General features: G+C 41.9%; 1 long non-coding RNA gene across 2 annotated transcripts in view; it reads right to left on the bottom strand.

Annotated features, from left to right (window-relative positions):
• Nucleotides 1-8,624: 8,624 nt before the first annotated feature.
• Nucleotides 8,625-9,866, bottom strand: part of LOC120369675 — a 43,060-nt gene continuing 41,818 nt past the window's right edge. The window contains exon 6 of one of the 2 annotated variants that reach the window (XR_005583320.1): nt 8,625-8,794. This is a non-coding gene — a long non-coding RNA (uncharacterized LOC120369675). The remainder of the gene's footprint in view (nt 8,795-9,866) is intronic. The other variant, XR_005583318.1, reaches the window with a different exon arrangement.

Genomic DNA, 9,866 nt, shown 5'->3' with positions numbered 1-9,866 from the left:
AAAAGCTGATTTATAAGAAACATTTTTCTCCCATCTTCCCTCAGATCAAAATTCCACTACCCCGTTGCTCCTTCTTCTCCAGGCAACTAGCTCCCTGCAATTTTGGGAACAGAGAGTCCAAAACCCCATTATTATTTCCCAAAGATTTTCAGAATAGCCTTCAAGGAGATTTTTAGATTAGGTTTTTCAAAGCTTTCAATACATTTAACGTGTAAAACAAATGTTTAATTAGAGCTGACCTGAGCTGCAAAGATGGGGCTTATTATTTGTATCACCATAGCAACTGGGAGCCCCAGTCAAGAATCCCATTGTGCTAGGTGCTGTACAAACACCGAACAATCAGGTGGTCCCTGTTCCAAAGAGCCTACATTCCAACTACCCCAAAATTCTGGGATGTGGGGATTAACGCATCATTTGCTGTTTACCAGCTGAGTTTTGGTAGGGGAAAAGTTTGTATTTTCCTTTCCATACTGCACCAAACTTCCTGTTTCCTTTCTTTGCAATCAGAAACAAGCTGCAATGGCAACCACAACTGAGAGATGCTCTAAAGAAATAATGTGATAGAGGGGGCAGATTCCTTGGGGAAGGGAGAGCTCTGAGACTAGACTCCTTCAATTCTGGCCTATTTGTTTTTCTTTTTCATGCAGATTACAGAAGTCAAAGATGTCTTGTTACAGGGATGTACAAGGTTCCATACAAACTTTTTTTTGTAATTCTCCTTTCAGTCACTAGGAGATCCCCTTGAACAGCTGTGTGAAAAGCTATCAAATTTCACTCCATTCAGCTGCAGCAAAACTTCACAGATTCCTGGTTATGGTTAATTGTATTTATTTATTATATGCATGTTAGGAATAATAAACATGTTCTTAAAAATAGGTTCACTTATGTGGCACCCTTCATCTGTAGTTCCCAAAGAGCTTTTCAATTAATTAAGCCGCACAATTCCCATGTGAGGTGCACGTCATGATGCCCATTAATATTAAGACCTTCCATTAAAGATATTTTCCAGCCTGTCCCTACATTATTACCATACCCCCAGGCAGACAGTACGGCATCACATCTGGTTCAGACACGGTTTTCTGGACAACCACAGATGCTAGAAAACTAATTACAAATATGAAAGTACAAGATATGTGTGTATTGACTGACAAACATGGCCCAGATCAGGTGTTATGTTCTTATGATATGTTCTCTTAAAATTCCCATAGAACAAAAATCAGTATACTAAAGAGGTGCCTGATCCCAAATCCAGCTCATCCAAACAGCTCTGACCTTTGAGTTGGTTTGAAATCTACACTCAGATCCAGATGAGATCATCATTGGCTCAATCATATGCAAAGTCTGGTTCTGATTGACGTACAGTATTATCGTTGGTTTTGTTGGTAGCTGGGTGTTTGTATTGCCATGGTAGGCAGTAATTAATGGACTTTACACAACTATGGATTAAACTGGCAACTTCTCAAAGGAAAACATTTAATAACAAAGATGCAACATTCCATCCTGGGGCAGAGGCTCTTATGTCACCAGATTCTTTCAATGGAACAACAGCCTTACTGAGTGAGATCTGGTGGTAAAGCAGGGAACAGGACTAGTGCTGTACAAACCCTGCAGGGTAATGCTGGACCAAACCCTGCAGGTGCTCTTGAGCAGTCCTCCATGAAAACCCCCTTCCCCAGTGTTTTCTCTTTTCTACTCCAGCACACGTTGTCTTTGGGATGAGCCTCTCCTATTCTGTGCCATCCTCCTGGGGCCCAATAACCGTTTCTACCATATGCTGAGTCTTCAGGGGGTGCTAGATGGCTGCTTCTTTGCAGGGGAAGAAAGGATCATATGGTCTGAGTTACTGCTTCTCCAAGCCATTCTTAAGGGGGCACTCTATGCCTTCATGATAGTATGGCACTGGAACAAGGTAACTGTTGCACCTGCTGTCTCCTTCCCACTCTGCTGAAGTGGCAGCAGGCGCACCATAGGTGTGCATGGTAGGGCTACGTATTCAAGAAATTCCCCTTGTGCTTGGTAGGGATTATGGGATTATCTATGTCACTGGCTCAGTTGGGCCAATTGCTGGGGATTTGGAGTAAAAGTATTTTTCTCTTTGGCTGTTAAGTGGGTCATCTAATTGTTCGTCCATTCCCTGAAGGAATTATAGGCAGTGGCCCAAACAGCTCCACCCTTGAAAATCCTGCTGGAGTGGAGAGCAGCTAGTTGACCCTTGAACTCCCAGTTGAAACCTGAGAGGGTTAACTAGTCACAGAATGATGGTGCCCAAGATAAAATGGAACGAGGGGCGGAAGGGGACCGAGGTGGAGGTGCCTGTGAGAATGGCTGTGGCTGGCAGCCTAGTCTGGATTTTTTCCCAAACCAGGGCTGCTATTGGTGAAAAGACACAGAAACTCACCATCAGGGGCTCGTACACCTGCACATCTACCAACGTGATATATGCCATCATGTGCCAGCAATGCCCCTCTGCCATGTACATTGGCCAAACCGGACAGTCTCTACGTAAAAGAATAAATGGACACAAATCTGACATCAGGAATCATAACATTCAAAAACCAGTGGGAGAACACTTCAACCTTCCTAACCACTCAGTGACAGACTTGAAGGTGGCAATTTTGCAACAAAAAAACTTCAAAAACAGACTCCAAAGAGAGACTGCTGAACTTGAATTAATATGCAAACTAGATACCATTAACTGTGGTCTAAATAAAGACTGGGAATGGTTGGGTCATTACACCAATTGATTCTATTTCCCTATGTTAAGTTCTCCTCACACCTTCTATGGGCCATCTTAATTATCACTTCAAAAAGTTTTTTTTCCTCCTGCTAACGATAGCTCATCTCAATTGATTAGACTCTGCCTGTTGGTATGCGTACTTCCACCTTTTCATGTTCTCTGTATGTATAAATATCTCCTGTCTGTGTGTTCCATTCTATGCATCCGAAGAAGTGAGCTTTAGCTCACGAAAGCTCATGCTACAATAAATTTGTTAGTCTTTAAGGTGCCACAAGTACTCCTGTTTTTTTTGCGGATACAGACTAACACGGCTGCTACTCTGAAACCTTGATTTTGAGCGGGCACTGGCTTCTAAGTCTTTCAAGCTGTCCTAGCAAAACGTCTGGGTTCTTTTCCCAGCTGTGCCATTGCTTGATGGTATGACTTTGGAAAACTATCCTCAACTCTCTCTGCTTCAGTTTTTTCATCTGTGGAATGGGAAAGGAAATTAGAGTGAGAGAATCATTTTTCTGTTCACTAATGGTCTAAAAAGAGATCCCAATTTTCCGGAATGTGTGTGCATCACTCAGAATTATTTGTTGCTTAGTATTTGCAAAGAATCATCCTTCTAGAAAAAGAGGTTCAATGAGAGTATTTGATACTTGATGTTCGAGCTGATTTGATCGGACGTAGGTCACATGGTTTACTTTCTCTTTTCTGATTGAAACCAGTTCTGGCACAAATATTCATGATTACAAATTTCCTTTTCATAAATATTCCTCAAAATTTGCTCAAACTTTTCTGGTTTGTGAACATTTGCAAGAGATTGCACTATTTGCCCAGCCATAGTAGCAATACTGAACTAATTTCCCAGTAGGACTGTGTGCTGCTTAATTAGTGTTTGTAAAGCACTTTGAGATCCTCTATTGAAATATGCGATACAAGGGCAGAGTATTGTTCATTGTATTATCTGGAGTTCCTTCTATTATTTTTATTATATACTGCCTTGGCTATTTATTCCTGATTAAAGGTGTGTTTCACCTCATTCAGATAAGCTGTGTATGTGACTGTCAGCATAAAGACAGCTCATAATGTTTCTAAAAGCAAGCTCTTATGGTCGCTTTGCCACAATGGCATGAATGTAAGATGATAAGGGTCTGACAATGTAAATTCAGAAAACTGCTAGCTGGGAAATATATATATATATATATATATATATATATATATATATATATATATATATATATCGACCCTTTGATGTTGCTAATGAATGGGCTCTTTTTAACTTACTCTTCTAGCTGATAATTGTGCTGTAGCTCCTGGGCAAAAGTATCAGTAATGTGGGTATGTAGACTGGCCATTGGCATCAAATATTCATAGAGTCACAGATGGGAATCTACAAAGAGTTTGCACAGAAATGGAGTGTATTCCACACGTTCTGTGGTGAGCCTGTCAGAGCATCAAGAAGAACTTTTGATTTGCTTCTACAGCTACATGTTGTTGTTGTTGTTGTTGTTGTTTTAAAGAAAATATAAAAAGAACGAAAAATGCTTTTGCCAGCTGGCGTTTCAAGCAGAAGTGGGTCAAACAACTCCAAAAAGTTCTGTGGCCTCAGAAAGCAGGTGGTAGCTGTTTTTCGCTATACATCAGGGGTTCTTAAACTGGGAGTCATGAACCCCTCAGGGAGTCACGAGGTTATTACATGGGGGGGTCACGAGCTGTCAGCCTCCACCCCCAAACCCCCCTTTGCCTCCAGCATTTATAATAGTGTTAAATACAAAAAAAGTGTTTTTTAATTTATAAGGGGGGGTCACACTCATGGGTTTGCTGTGTGAAAGGGGTCACCAATACAAATGTTTGAGAACCACTGCTATACATTAGAGTGTGGCTAGTTTCAGAGTGGATGCACAATGTTGGAGGAAGGATGACAGGAAGCCTTCCCTCCTATCCCCAAACGTTATGTCCCCTAGGCAGGGTCTGCAGCCTTTGCATTCTCCTGAATACTGCTCTAGCAGCGTTATCCACTCTGACCTGCAAAGATGACGGGAATCCATGATGCATCTCCATTGTTGCTGGGGTGCTGTGGGAGACATTGCACTCTTACCTTAGGGGGATGGTTCCTGTGTTCTGGGTTTCCACCTAAGGAAAAGGCAGTAGTGTTTGCTGGAAACTGCCATCCTGCAGTCAAGTCTATGAACCTGTGAGTTCTGCTCATTTGTAGCCTCACACAGCACCATGTGGTGGCAGAAATACAGCATTGCAGCTTCTCACGGATTTGAGTGGGGGAAATCTGCAATACTGGTTGGTTGTTGATGTGGTTTGTTCGTTCTGTCTCTTGTTTGTCTTTCCATGGGCAACTGATGTAGATTGCTCCTCCCTTCTTGATGGCCAGAAGATGCTATAGTGGTAGATTATTTTAATGGCTAAAACCAAACACACCAAACTATGGGGGTAGAATTGCATGGAAAGATGAAGGAGCCATTTCAGAGGAAGCCAAAATGAGGTGGAGCAAAAGGCCTAAAAAGCAAGTCTTCAGACCCTACTAAGGTATTTCAGGTCATGGCTCCTTATCCATATTGGGACTTTGGAATTATTACTTGAATGGGTGCCACATGGTTTTAAGAAGGAGATTCAATCTCCATGTTAAGGGGCTTTAAATAAAAAGATACTGTTTTTGACGCAGGATGGACTCTGACCTCATCCTCTGGGGACCATAGGAGAGGAAAAATGCTCCAACTTCTCCACATGAAGATGTGGGGGGATGGAGCATTTTTTATTTTAAATCTGTATCTATGTTGCGGGGTAGGCAATTGGAAGAAACAACCATGGGGCAGCACTGGCAGATCATGTTGGTGGAGTCATCTGGAGAGAGGAAGAGGGGAGGAGGTACAACAGCAAAGAAAAGGAGTTTACAAGAAGTGTTCCTAACCTCATCTTGAACATTTTGCTTGTGTACGTTTATTGTTTGCCTGTCCTGTCTACTTAGAACGTAAGTTCTTCAGGGCAAGACTGTCTTCCTCTGTGTTTGTACAATGCCTAGCATATTGCAGCACAAAATATACAGAATAGACAAAAAGAACAATGCCAGACTGATTTCTGTTCACTGAACTAAGCAAATTTCCAGCCTTCCATTTCCATGCTACAGTCACAGTGTAGACTCAGTTCAGAGAGGGGAAGAAGGATGTGTATCAGCCAAGTGTGCATTATCTATTGTTCTCTCATAAAGTGACTTGGCTGAGGTCACACAGGAAGTCAATGGCAGGGTTAGGATAAGAACCCCAGAGTCCTGATGGTTTGCCTTACCCACTTACCTATTGTAGTGCAGTAGCCTATGGTTTTGGTAGTGCAGTTCAAATGTTATCCTTCTCCCTGTCTCAATTTCTGCTCTGGAAGGAAGTGGATTTGCTGCTGTTTGCAAGGCACAGGCATTCTGAGCAAGTTGTGCAAAGAGCAGGTGCCTCATGAGACACGGCCATCAGGATCGCCTGAGGATACAAAGGGCCCAGTTGGCTTTCTGGCTGCCACCAGGTCAGTGGATTGCACCCTGTGATTGAAGCAGTGTGTTTTGGGAATTGGTGCATTGCATGCTGCCTTCTGCAGCAGCTAGAGACAGGCTGAGCCTGAGGCATACCACGTTGACTTGGCAGATTTCCTCTTTTAGCCTCATGTAGGCTTGTCAACCTCATCATCCAAAACAGTTACACAAACAATTTATTAGCATGGTGTCTGGGCTAACTGCCGTCACATTATTAAAGGTTCTCTCAGAGTCTTCATTTCACAGTAAATCACATTTTTCTGGAGCAAGTCTGGTTGGTAGAATAAAATCTTGGACATTTGAAATCCTATCAAGTTAAAACCTTATGAGTTTAGAGGCAAATCTTTCTTTCTTTCTTTCTTTCTTATAAACAAGACATTTAAATCAGTTGAGCCATCTTCACAACAGACAAGAGCAAACCGTCTTAATATTCCCAGAATTTGGGAACTCTTCTATCAAACTTTTCACCGAAAAGTGATTCTTTCCACCCCCAACAGACAGTAGATACTATGAATTATATAAAAAAGTGTGTGACAAATCTAATTTGGATGGATTTGTCAGATCTGGTATATTCCATCAGTATTGATCTGATACCAAGTACAGATCCAGATTTTGGAGACACCTACCCCCCATCTCCTATCTCTAGTAAAGAAAGGTGAGGAATCTCAGGGCATTGAAGAGTACTCCATAATGTTGGGGGGAGTGGGGAAGAGAAGACTTCTTCACATAAATGAATTATGTGTAGACATCTTCCTTCTCCCCTCCTTGCTCCCACCTATGACAGAACTCACTTCTGACCACCAACCTTTCACCCTCCATTCCCTCTTGGTGCCATTCACCCCCTCGCTCACTATCCTCCAACCACTTTGGCTTCCTGAGATTCTCCAATCACTGCAGAGGGGAAGGTGGTCACGGAAATCAGGGAGGGACTCTGGCCAGTGGTTGGCAGTGGCAGGTGCTACCGTAAGCCATACCTAAAAAGCCACCACCTGATGGCAGGCAGCCGTTGTAAGTGTCTAGCTCAGGTTTTAACTTTGTATAGTAGTCAGATTTGTACCAATGTGAATCCAGAAGCGTTCCCAGATTTGTGCGCCAAGCAATTACAAATCATCACATTCCTACAGGTTAATTTGGGGATATGGACAAGAGCAGAACTTCTCAACTGGGATGTCACTGCAGCAGGGGGCCCCACCTGGTCATCACAGAGCCTGATTTTCATTGCCCTGCAACCTTTTATATCATTTTACACCCACTTTGCATTCATGTCAATTACTACACAAGAGTGCAGGCAATGCAGAATCAGGCGGGTGATGTTTCTTGAACTTAAAGAAACAGGAAGTCTTGGTCATGAGAGAAAGGAAGAGAGAATATGAATATGACATTTTAAGACTCCAGAGAGTAAGATTATTTAAATAAAGCTTTGGGATGTATATTCCAGGTTTTGGGTGCTTATCTCAATAAAATATGTACCCCAGATATTGTGAAGTTCTCCCATCACTAAATTAAGACAGAAAAAAAATAATGTAGCTACTTCCTTGGGAATTAGTGGAATTTAGGACTGGCCAAGATAAAGTGTAGAATCAGTTAAAGTTGCCCTGCAAAGGAAAAAAAAACAAGTATGTTTTGTGCCCCCTTCTCTATGGAAGCTTTTTTTTCCTTCAAAATCAAAACAGCTGTTTTCTACTTTTTAAAAAAAACTAGAAATTCAGGCCTTCAGCACCCTGGTTTCCTTAGAAAACTCTATAGATGGCTGGGGAACTGGTAGGATTATTATATCAGAGATACTATGCAAGTGAATTGTGATTATCTGTTGAAGGAAGCAATTTTTTCAGACTGTTTAAAACTGTTTCCTTTGTTTATATTAACACACATACAATTAAAATACCCAAGAAGCAGTGGGGAGAAAAGCTGTCTTTGTTAAATATTCAACACTCTCACCTCTTCTGTTAAAGACTCAGAAAGCTCTGAATCTATATTTGAGGCCTCGAATGATCTTGCAGCGAGTGGACTTGCTGATCTAATAAGCCTTTCCATCCCTAACTGCTTTGATCCTGTGATCTTATTTTTACCAGGCTCTCTCTTCTCCTGGAAAAAAAAAAGCAGCATTTCTTAAATAATAAAAATAATCAGAATTACTGAGGGAGCTTTTGATGGAACTCTGATAAAAAGACTCTTAGATACTTTAACTTTGATTTTCCTGTTCAGTTTATTTAATTTTTATTCATGCATTTTGCTGAAAACCACTGGTGCTACAAGAGTTTTGACAGTTCAGAGCGTGCCTGCTGGTCTTCTGAGCTGAGTGAGTGATCCACTCTGTCCCCCATGGGTCTCTCCCATTCAAAGGCAGTCCCCAGATCCCAGGCACTGTCCTTTCAAGACAGCCCATGTTTACAGAGGGTGACGGGTGGGTGGTGGTAGGTCTCCAGAGAGGACTGGATTCAGAAGTGTCTCCTTTGTTCCTCCAAGGAGCAGCAGGAAGGAGTTCAAACTACTCCTTTCTGACTGTGCCCTAGCAACAAGATGAAACGTATCTGTCTCCTGAACTGCAAAGGAAAAGGAGATGAAAAAGGACACAATGAGTCCCTGCCCCTAATTGTCTTCAATCACAACTGCCTGTTCCACCTCTGAAGTGCTCAGCACTATCTGATGGCAGGAGATTAAAACAATTTTTGGACACGATAGTTTAGATCCTCCCCAAACAGTGGGGATGTCTGTCTTCCTATAGGATCTTTCATCCCCTTATTCATCTAATTGTTTCAGGATTGTCTCAATAATTTATTAATTACAGGCTGGCAGATAGTGGCATCTGCAAGGCCTGGTTTCTTTTATATTTTATGTTCAGGGAAGAACTGGCCCTTTTCCAGGAGGAGGCCCTTCCACCATTTCCAAACAACTCTTTCGCATGGCTTATTTCCCTGCAGGGACCGCTCGCTTAGGGGCTGCCTCTTTTTTGATACCGGATTAAAGTCTTGCAGCATAAAACAGACAAACACACACAATTCATAGTGAATAATTTTCTGTCAAACTTTGCCTTTTTTTCCCATGTATTTGTCCATGTGCAGTTAACAATTTTCTGCAATATATTTGCTGTGCAATTTTATTTGCTGAGTAATATCAGCCAATAATTCTTGGTCTGTCTATTTGTAATCTTGTAGCATTCGTTGTTATTTGCCACATTGGTTTATTTCCTGCTTAAAGAAGAAAGCCTCTTTAGGTTCCTTTGCCATTGATTGTCTAGCACTGGAGTCCATACACAACCCTAGAGGGACAAAGGCCTTCTGTGTAGTTGCTAATCACAAACCTTTCCCCAGTACTGTGTGGTTCACATTAGCTGCAGTTAGAAGTTCATTTAAAGAGGTTCAGAGACATTAACATCTTGTCTTTTGAGTTTTTTTAATTTTTTCAGATTTAAAGTTGAAGTTTGATGTTCAATTAAAGATTTTGCCCTTGGCTGGCTGCAGGGCCTTTAGGCTATAGCAGTGGCAGCATCTGCCATGGGAGACCCACAGGTCTTATTTCGGACTGTGGCAATGTTCAACTGGCATCTGAACACAAGGGCTGAGGGAGGGAGCTTCTGGCTTAAGAAGGGTAACTGAAGTATTTACTTTTCTAACT

The sequence above is a fragment of the Mauremys reevesii genome, linkage group 8, assembly GCF_016161935.1.
Source record: "Mauremys reevesii isolate NIE-2019 linkage group 8, ASM1616193v1, whole genome shotgun sequence".
NCBI classification, from domain to species: Eukaryota; Metazoa; Chordata; order Testudines; family Geoemydidae; genus Mauremys; species Mauremys reevesii.
This window is presented reverse-complemented; position numbering and strand designations above follow the sequence as displayed.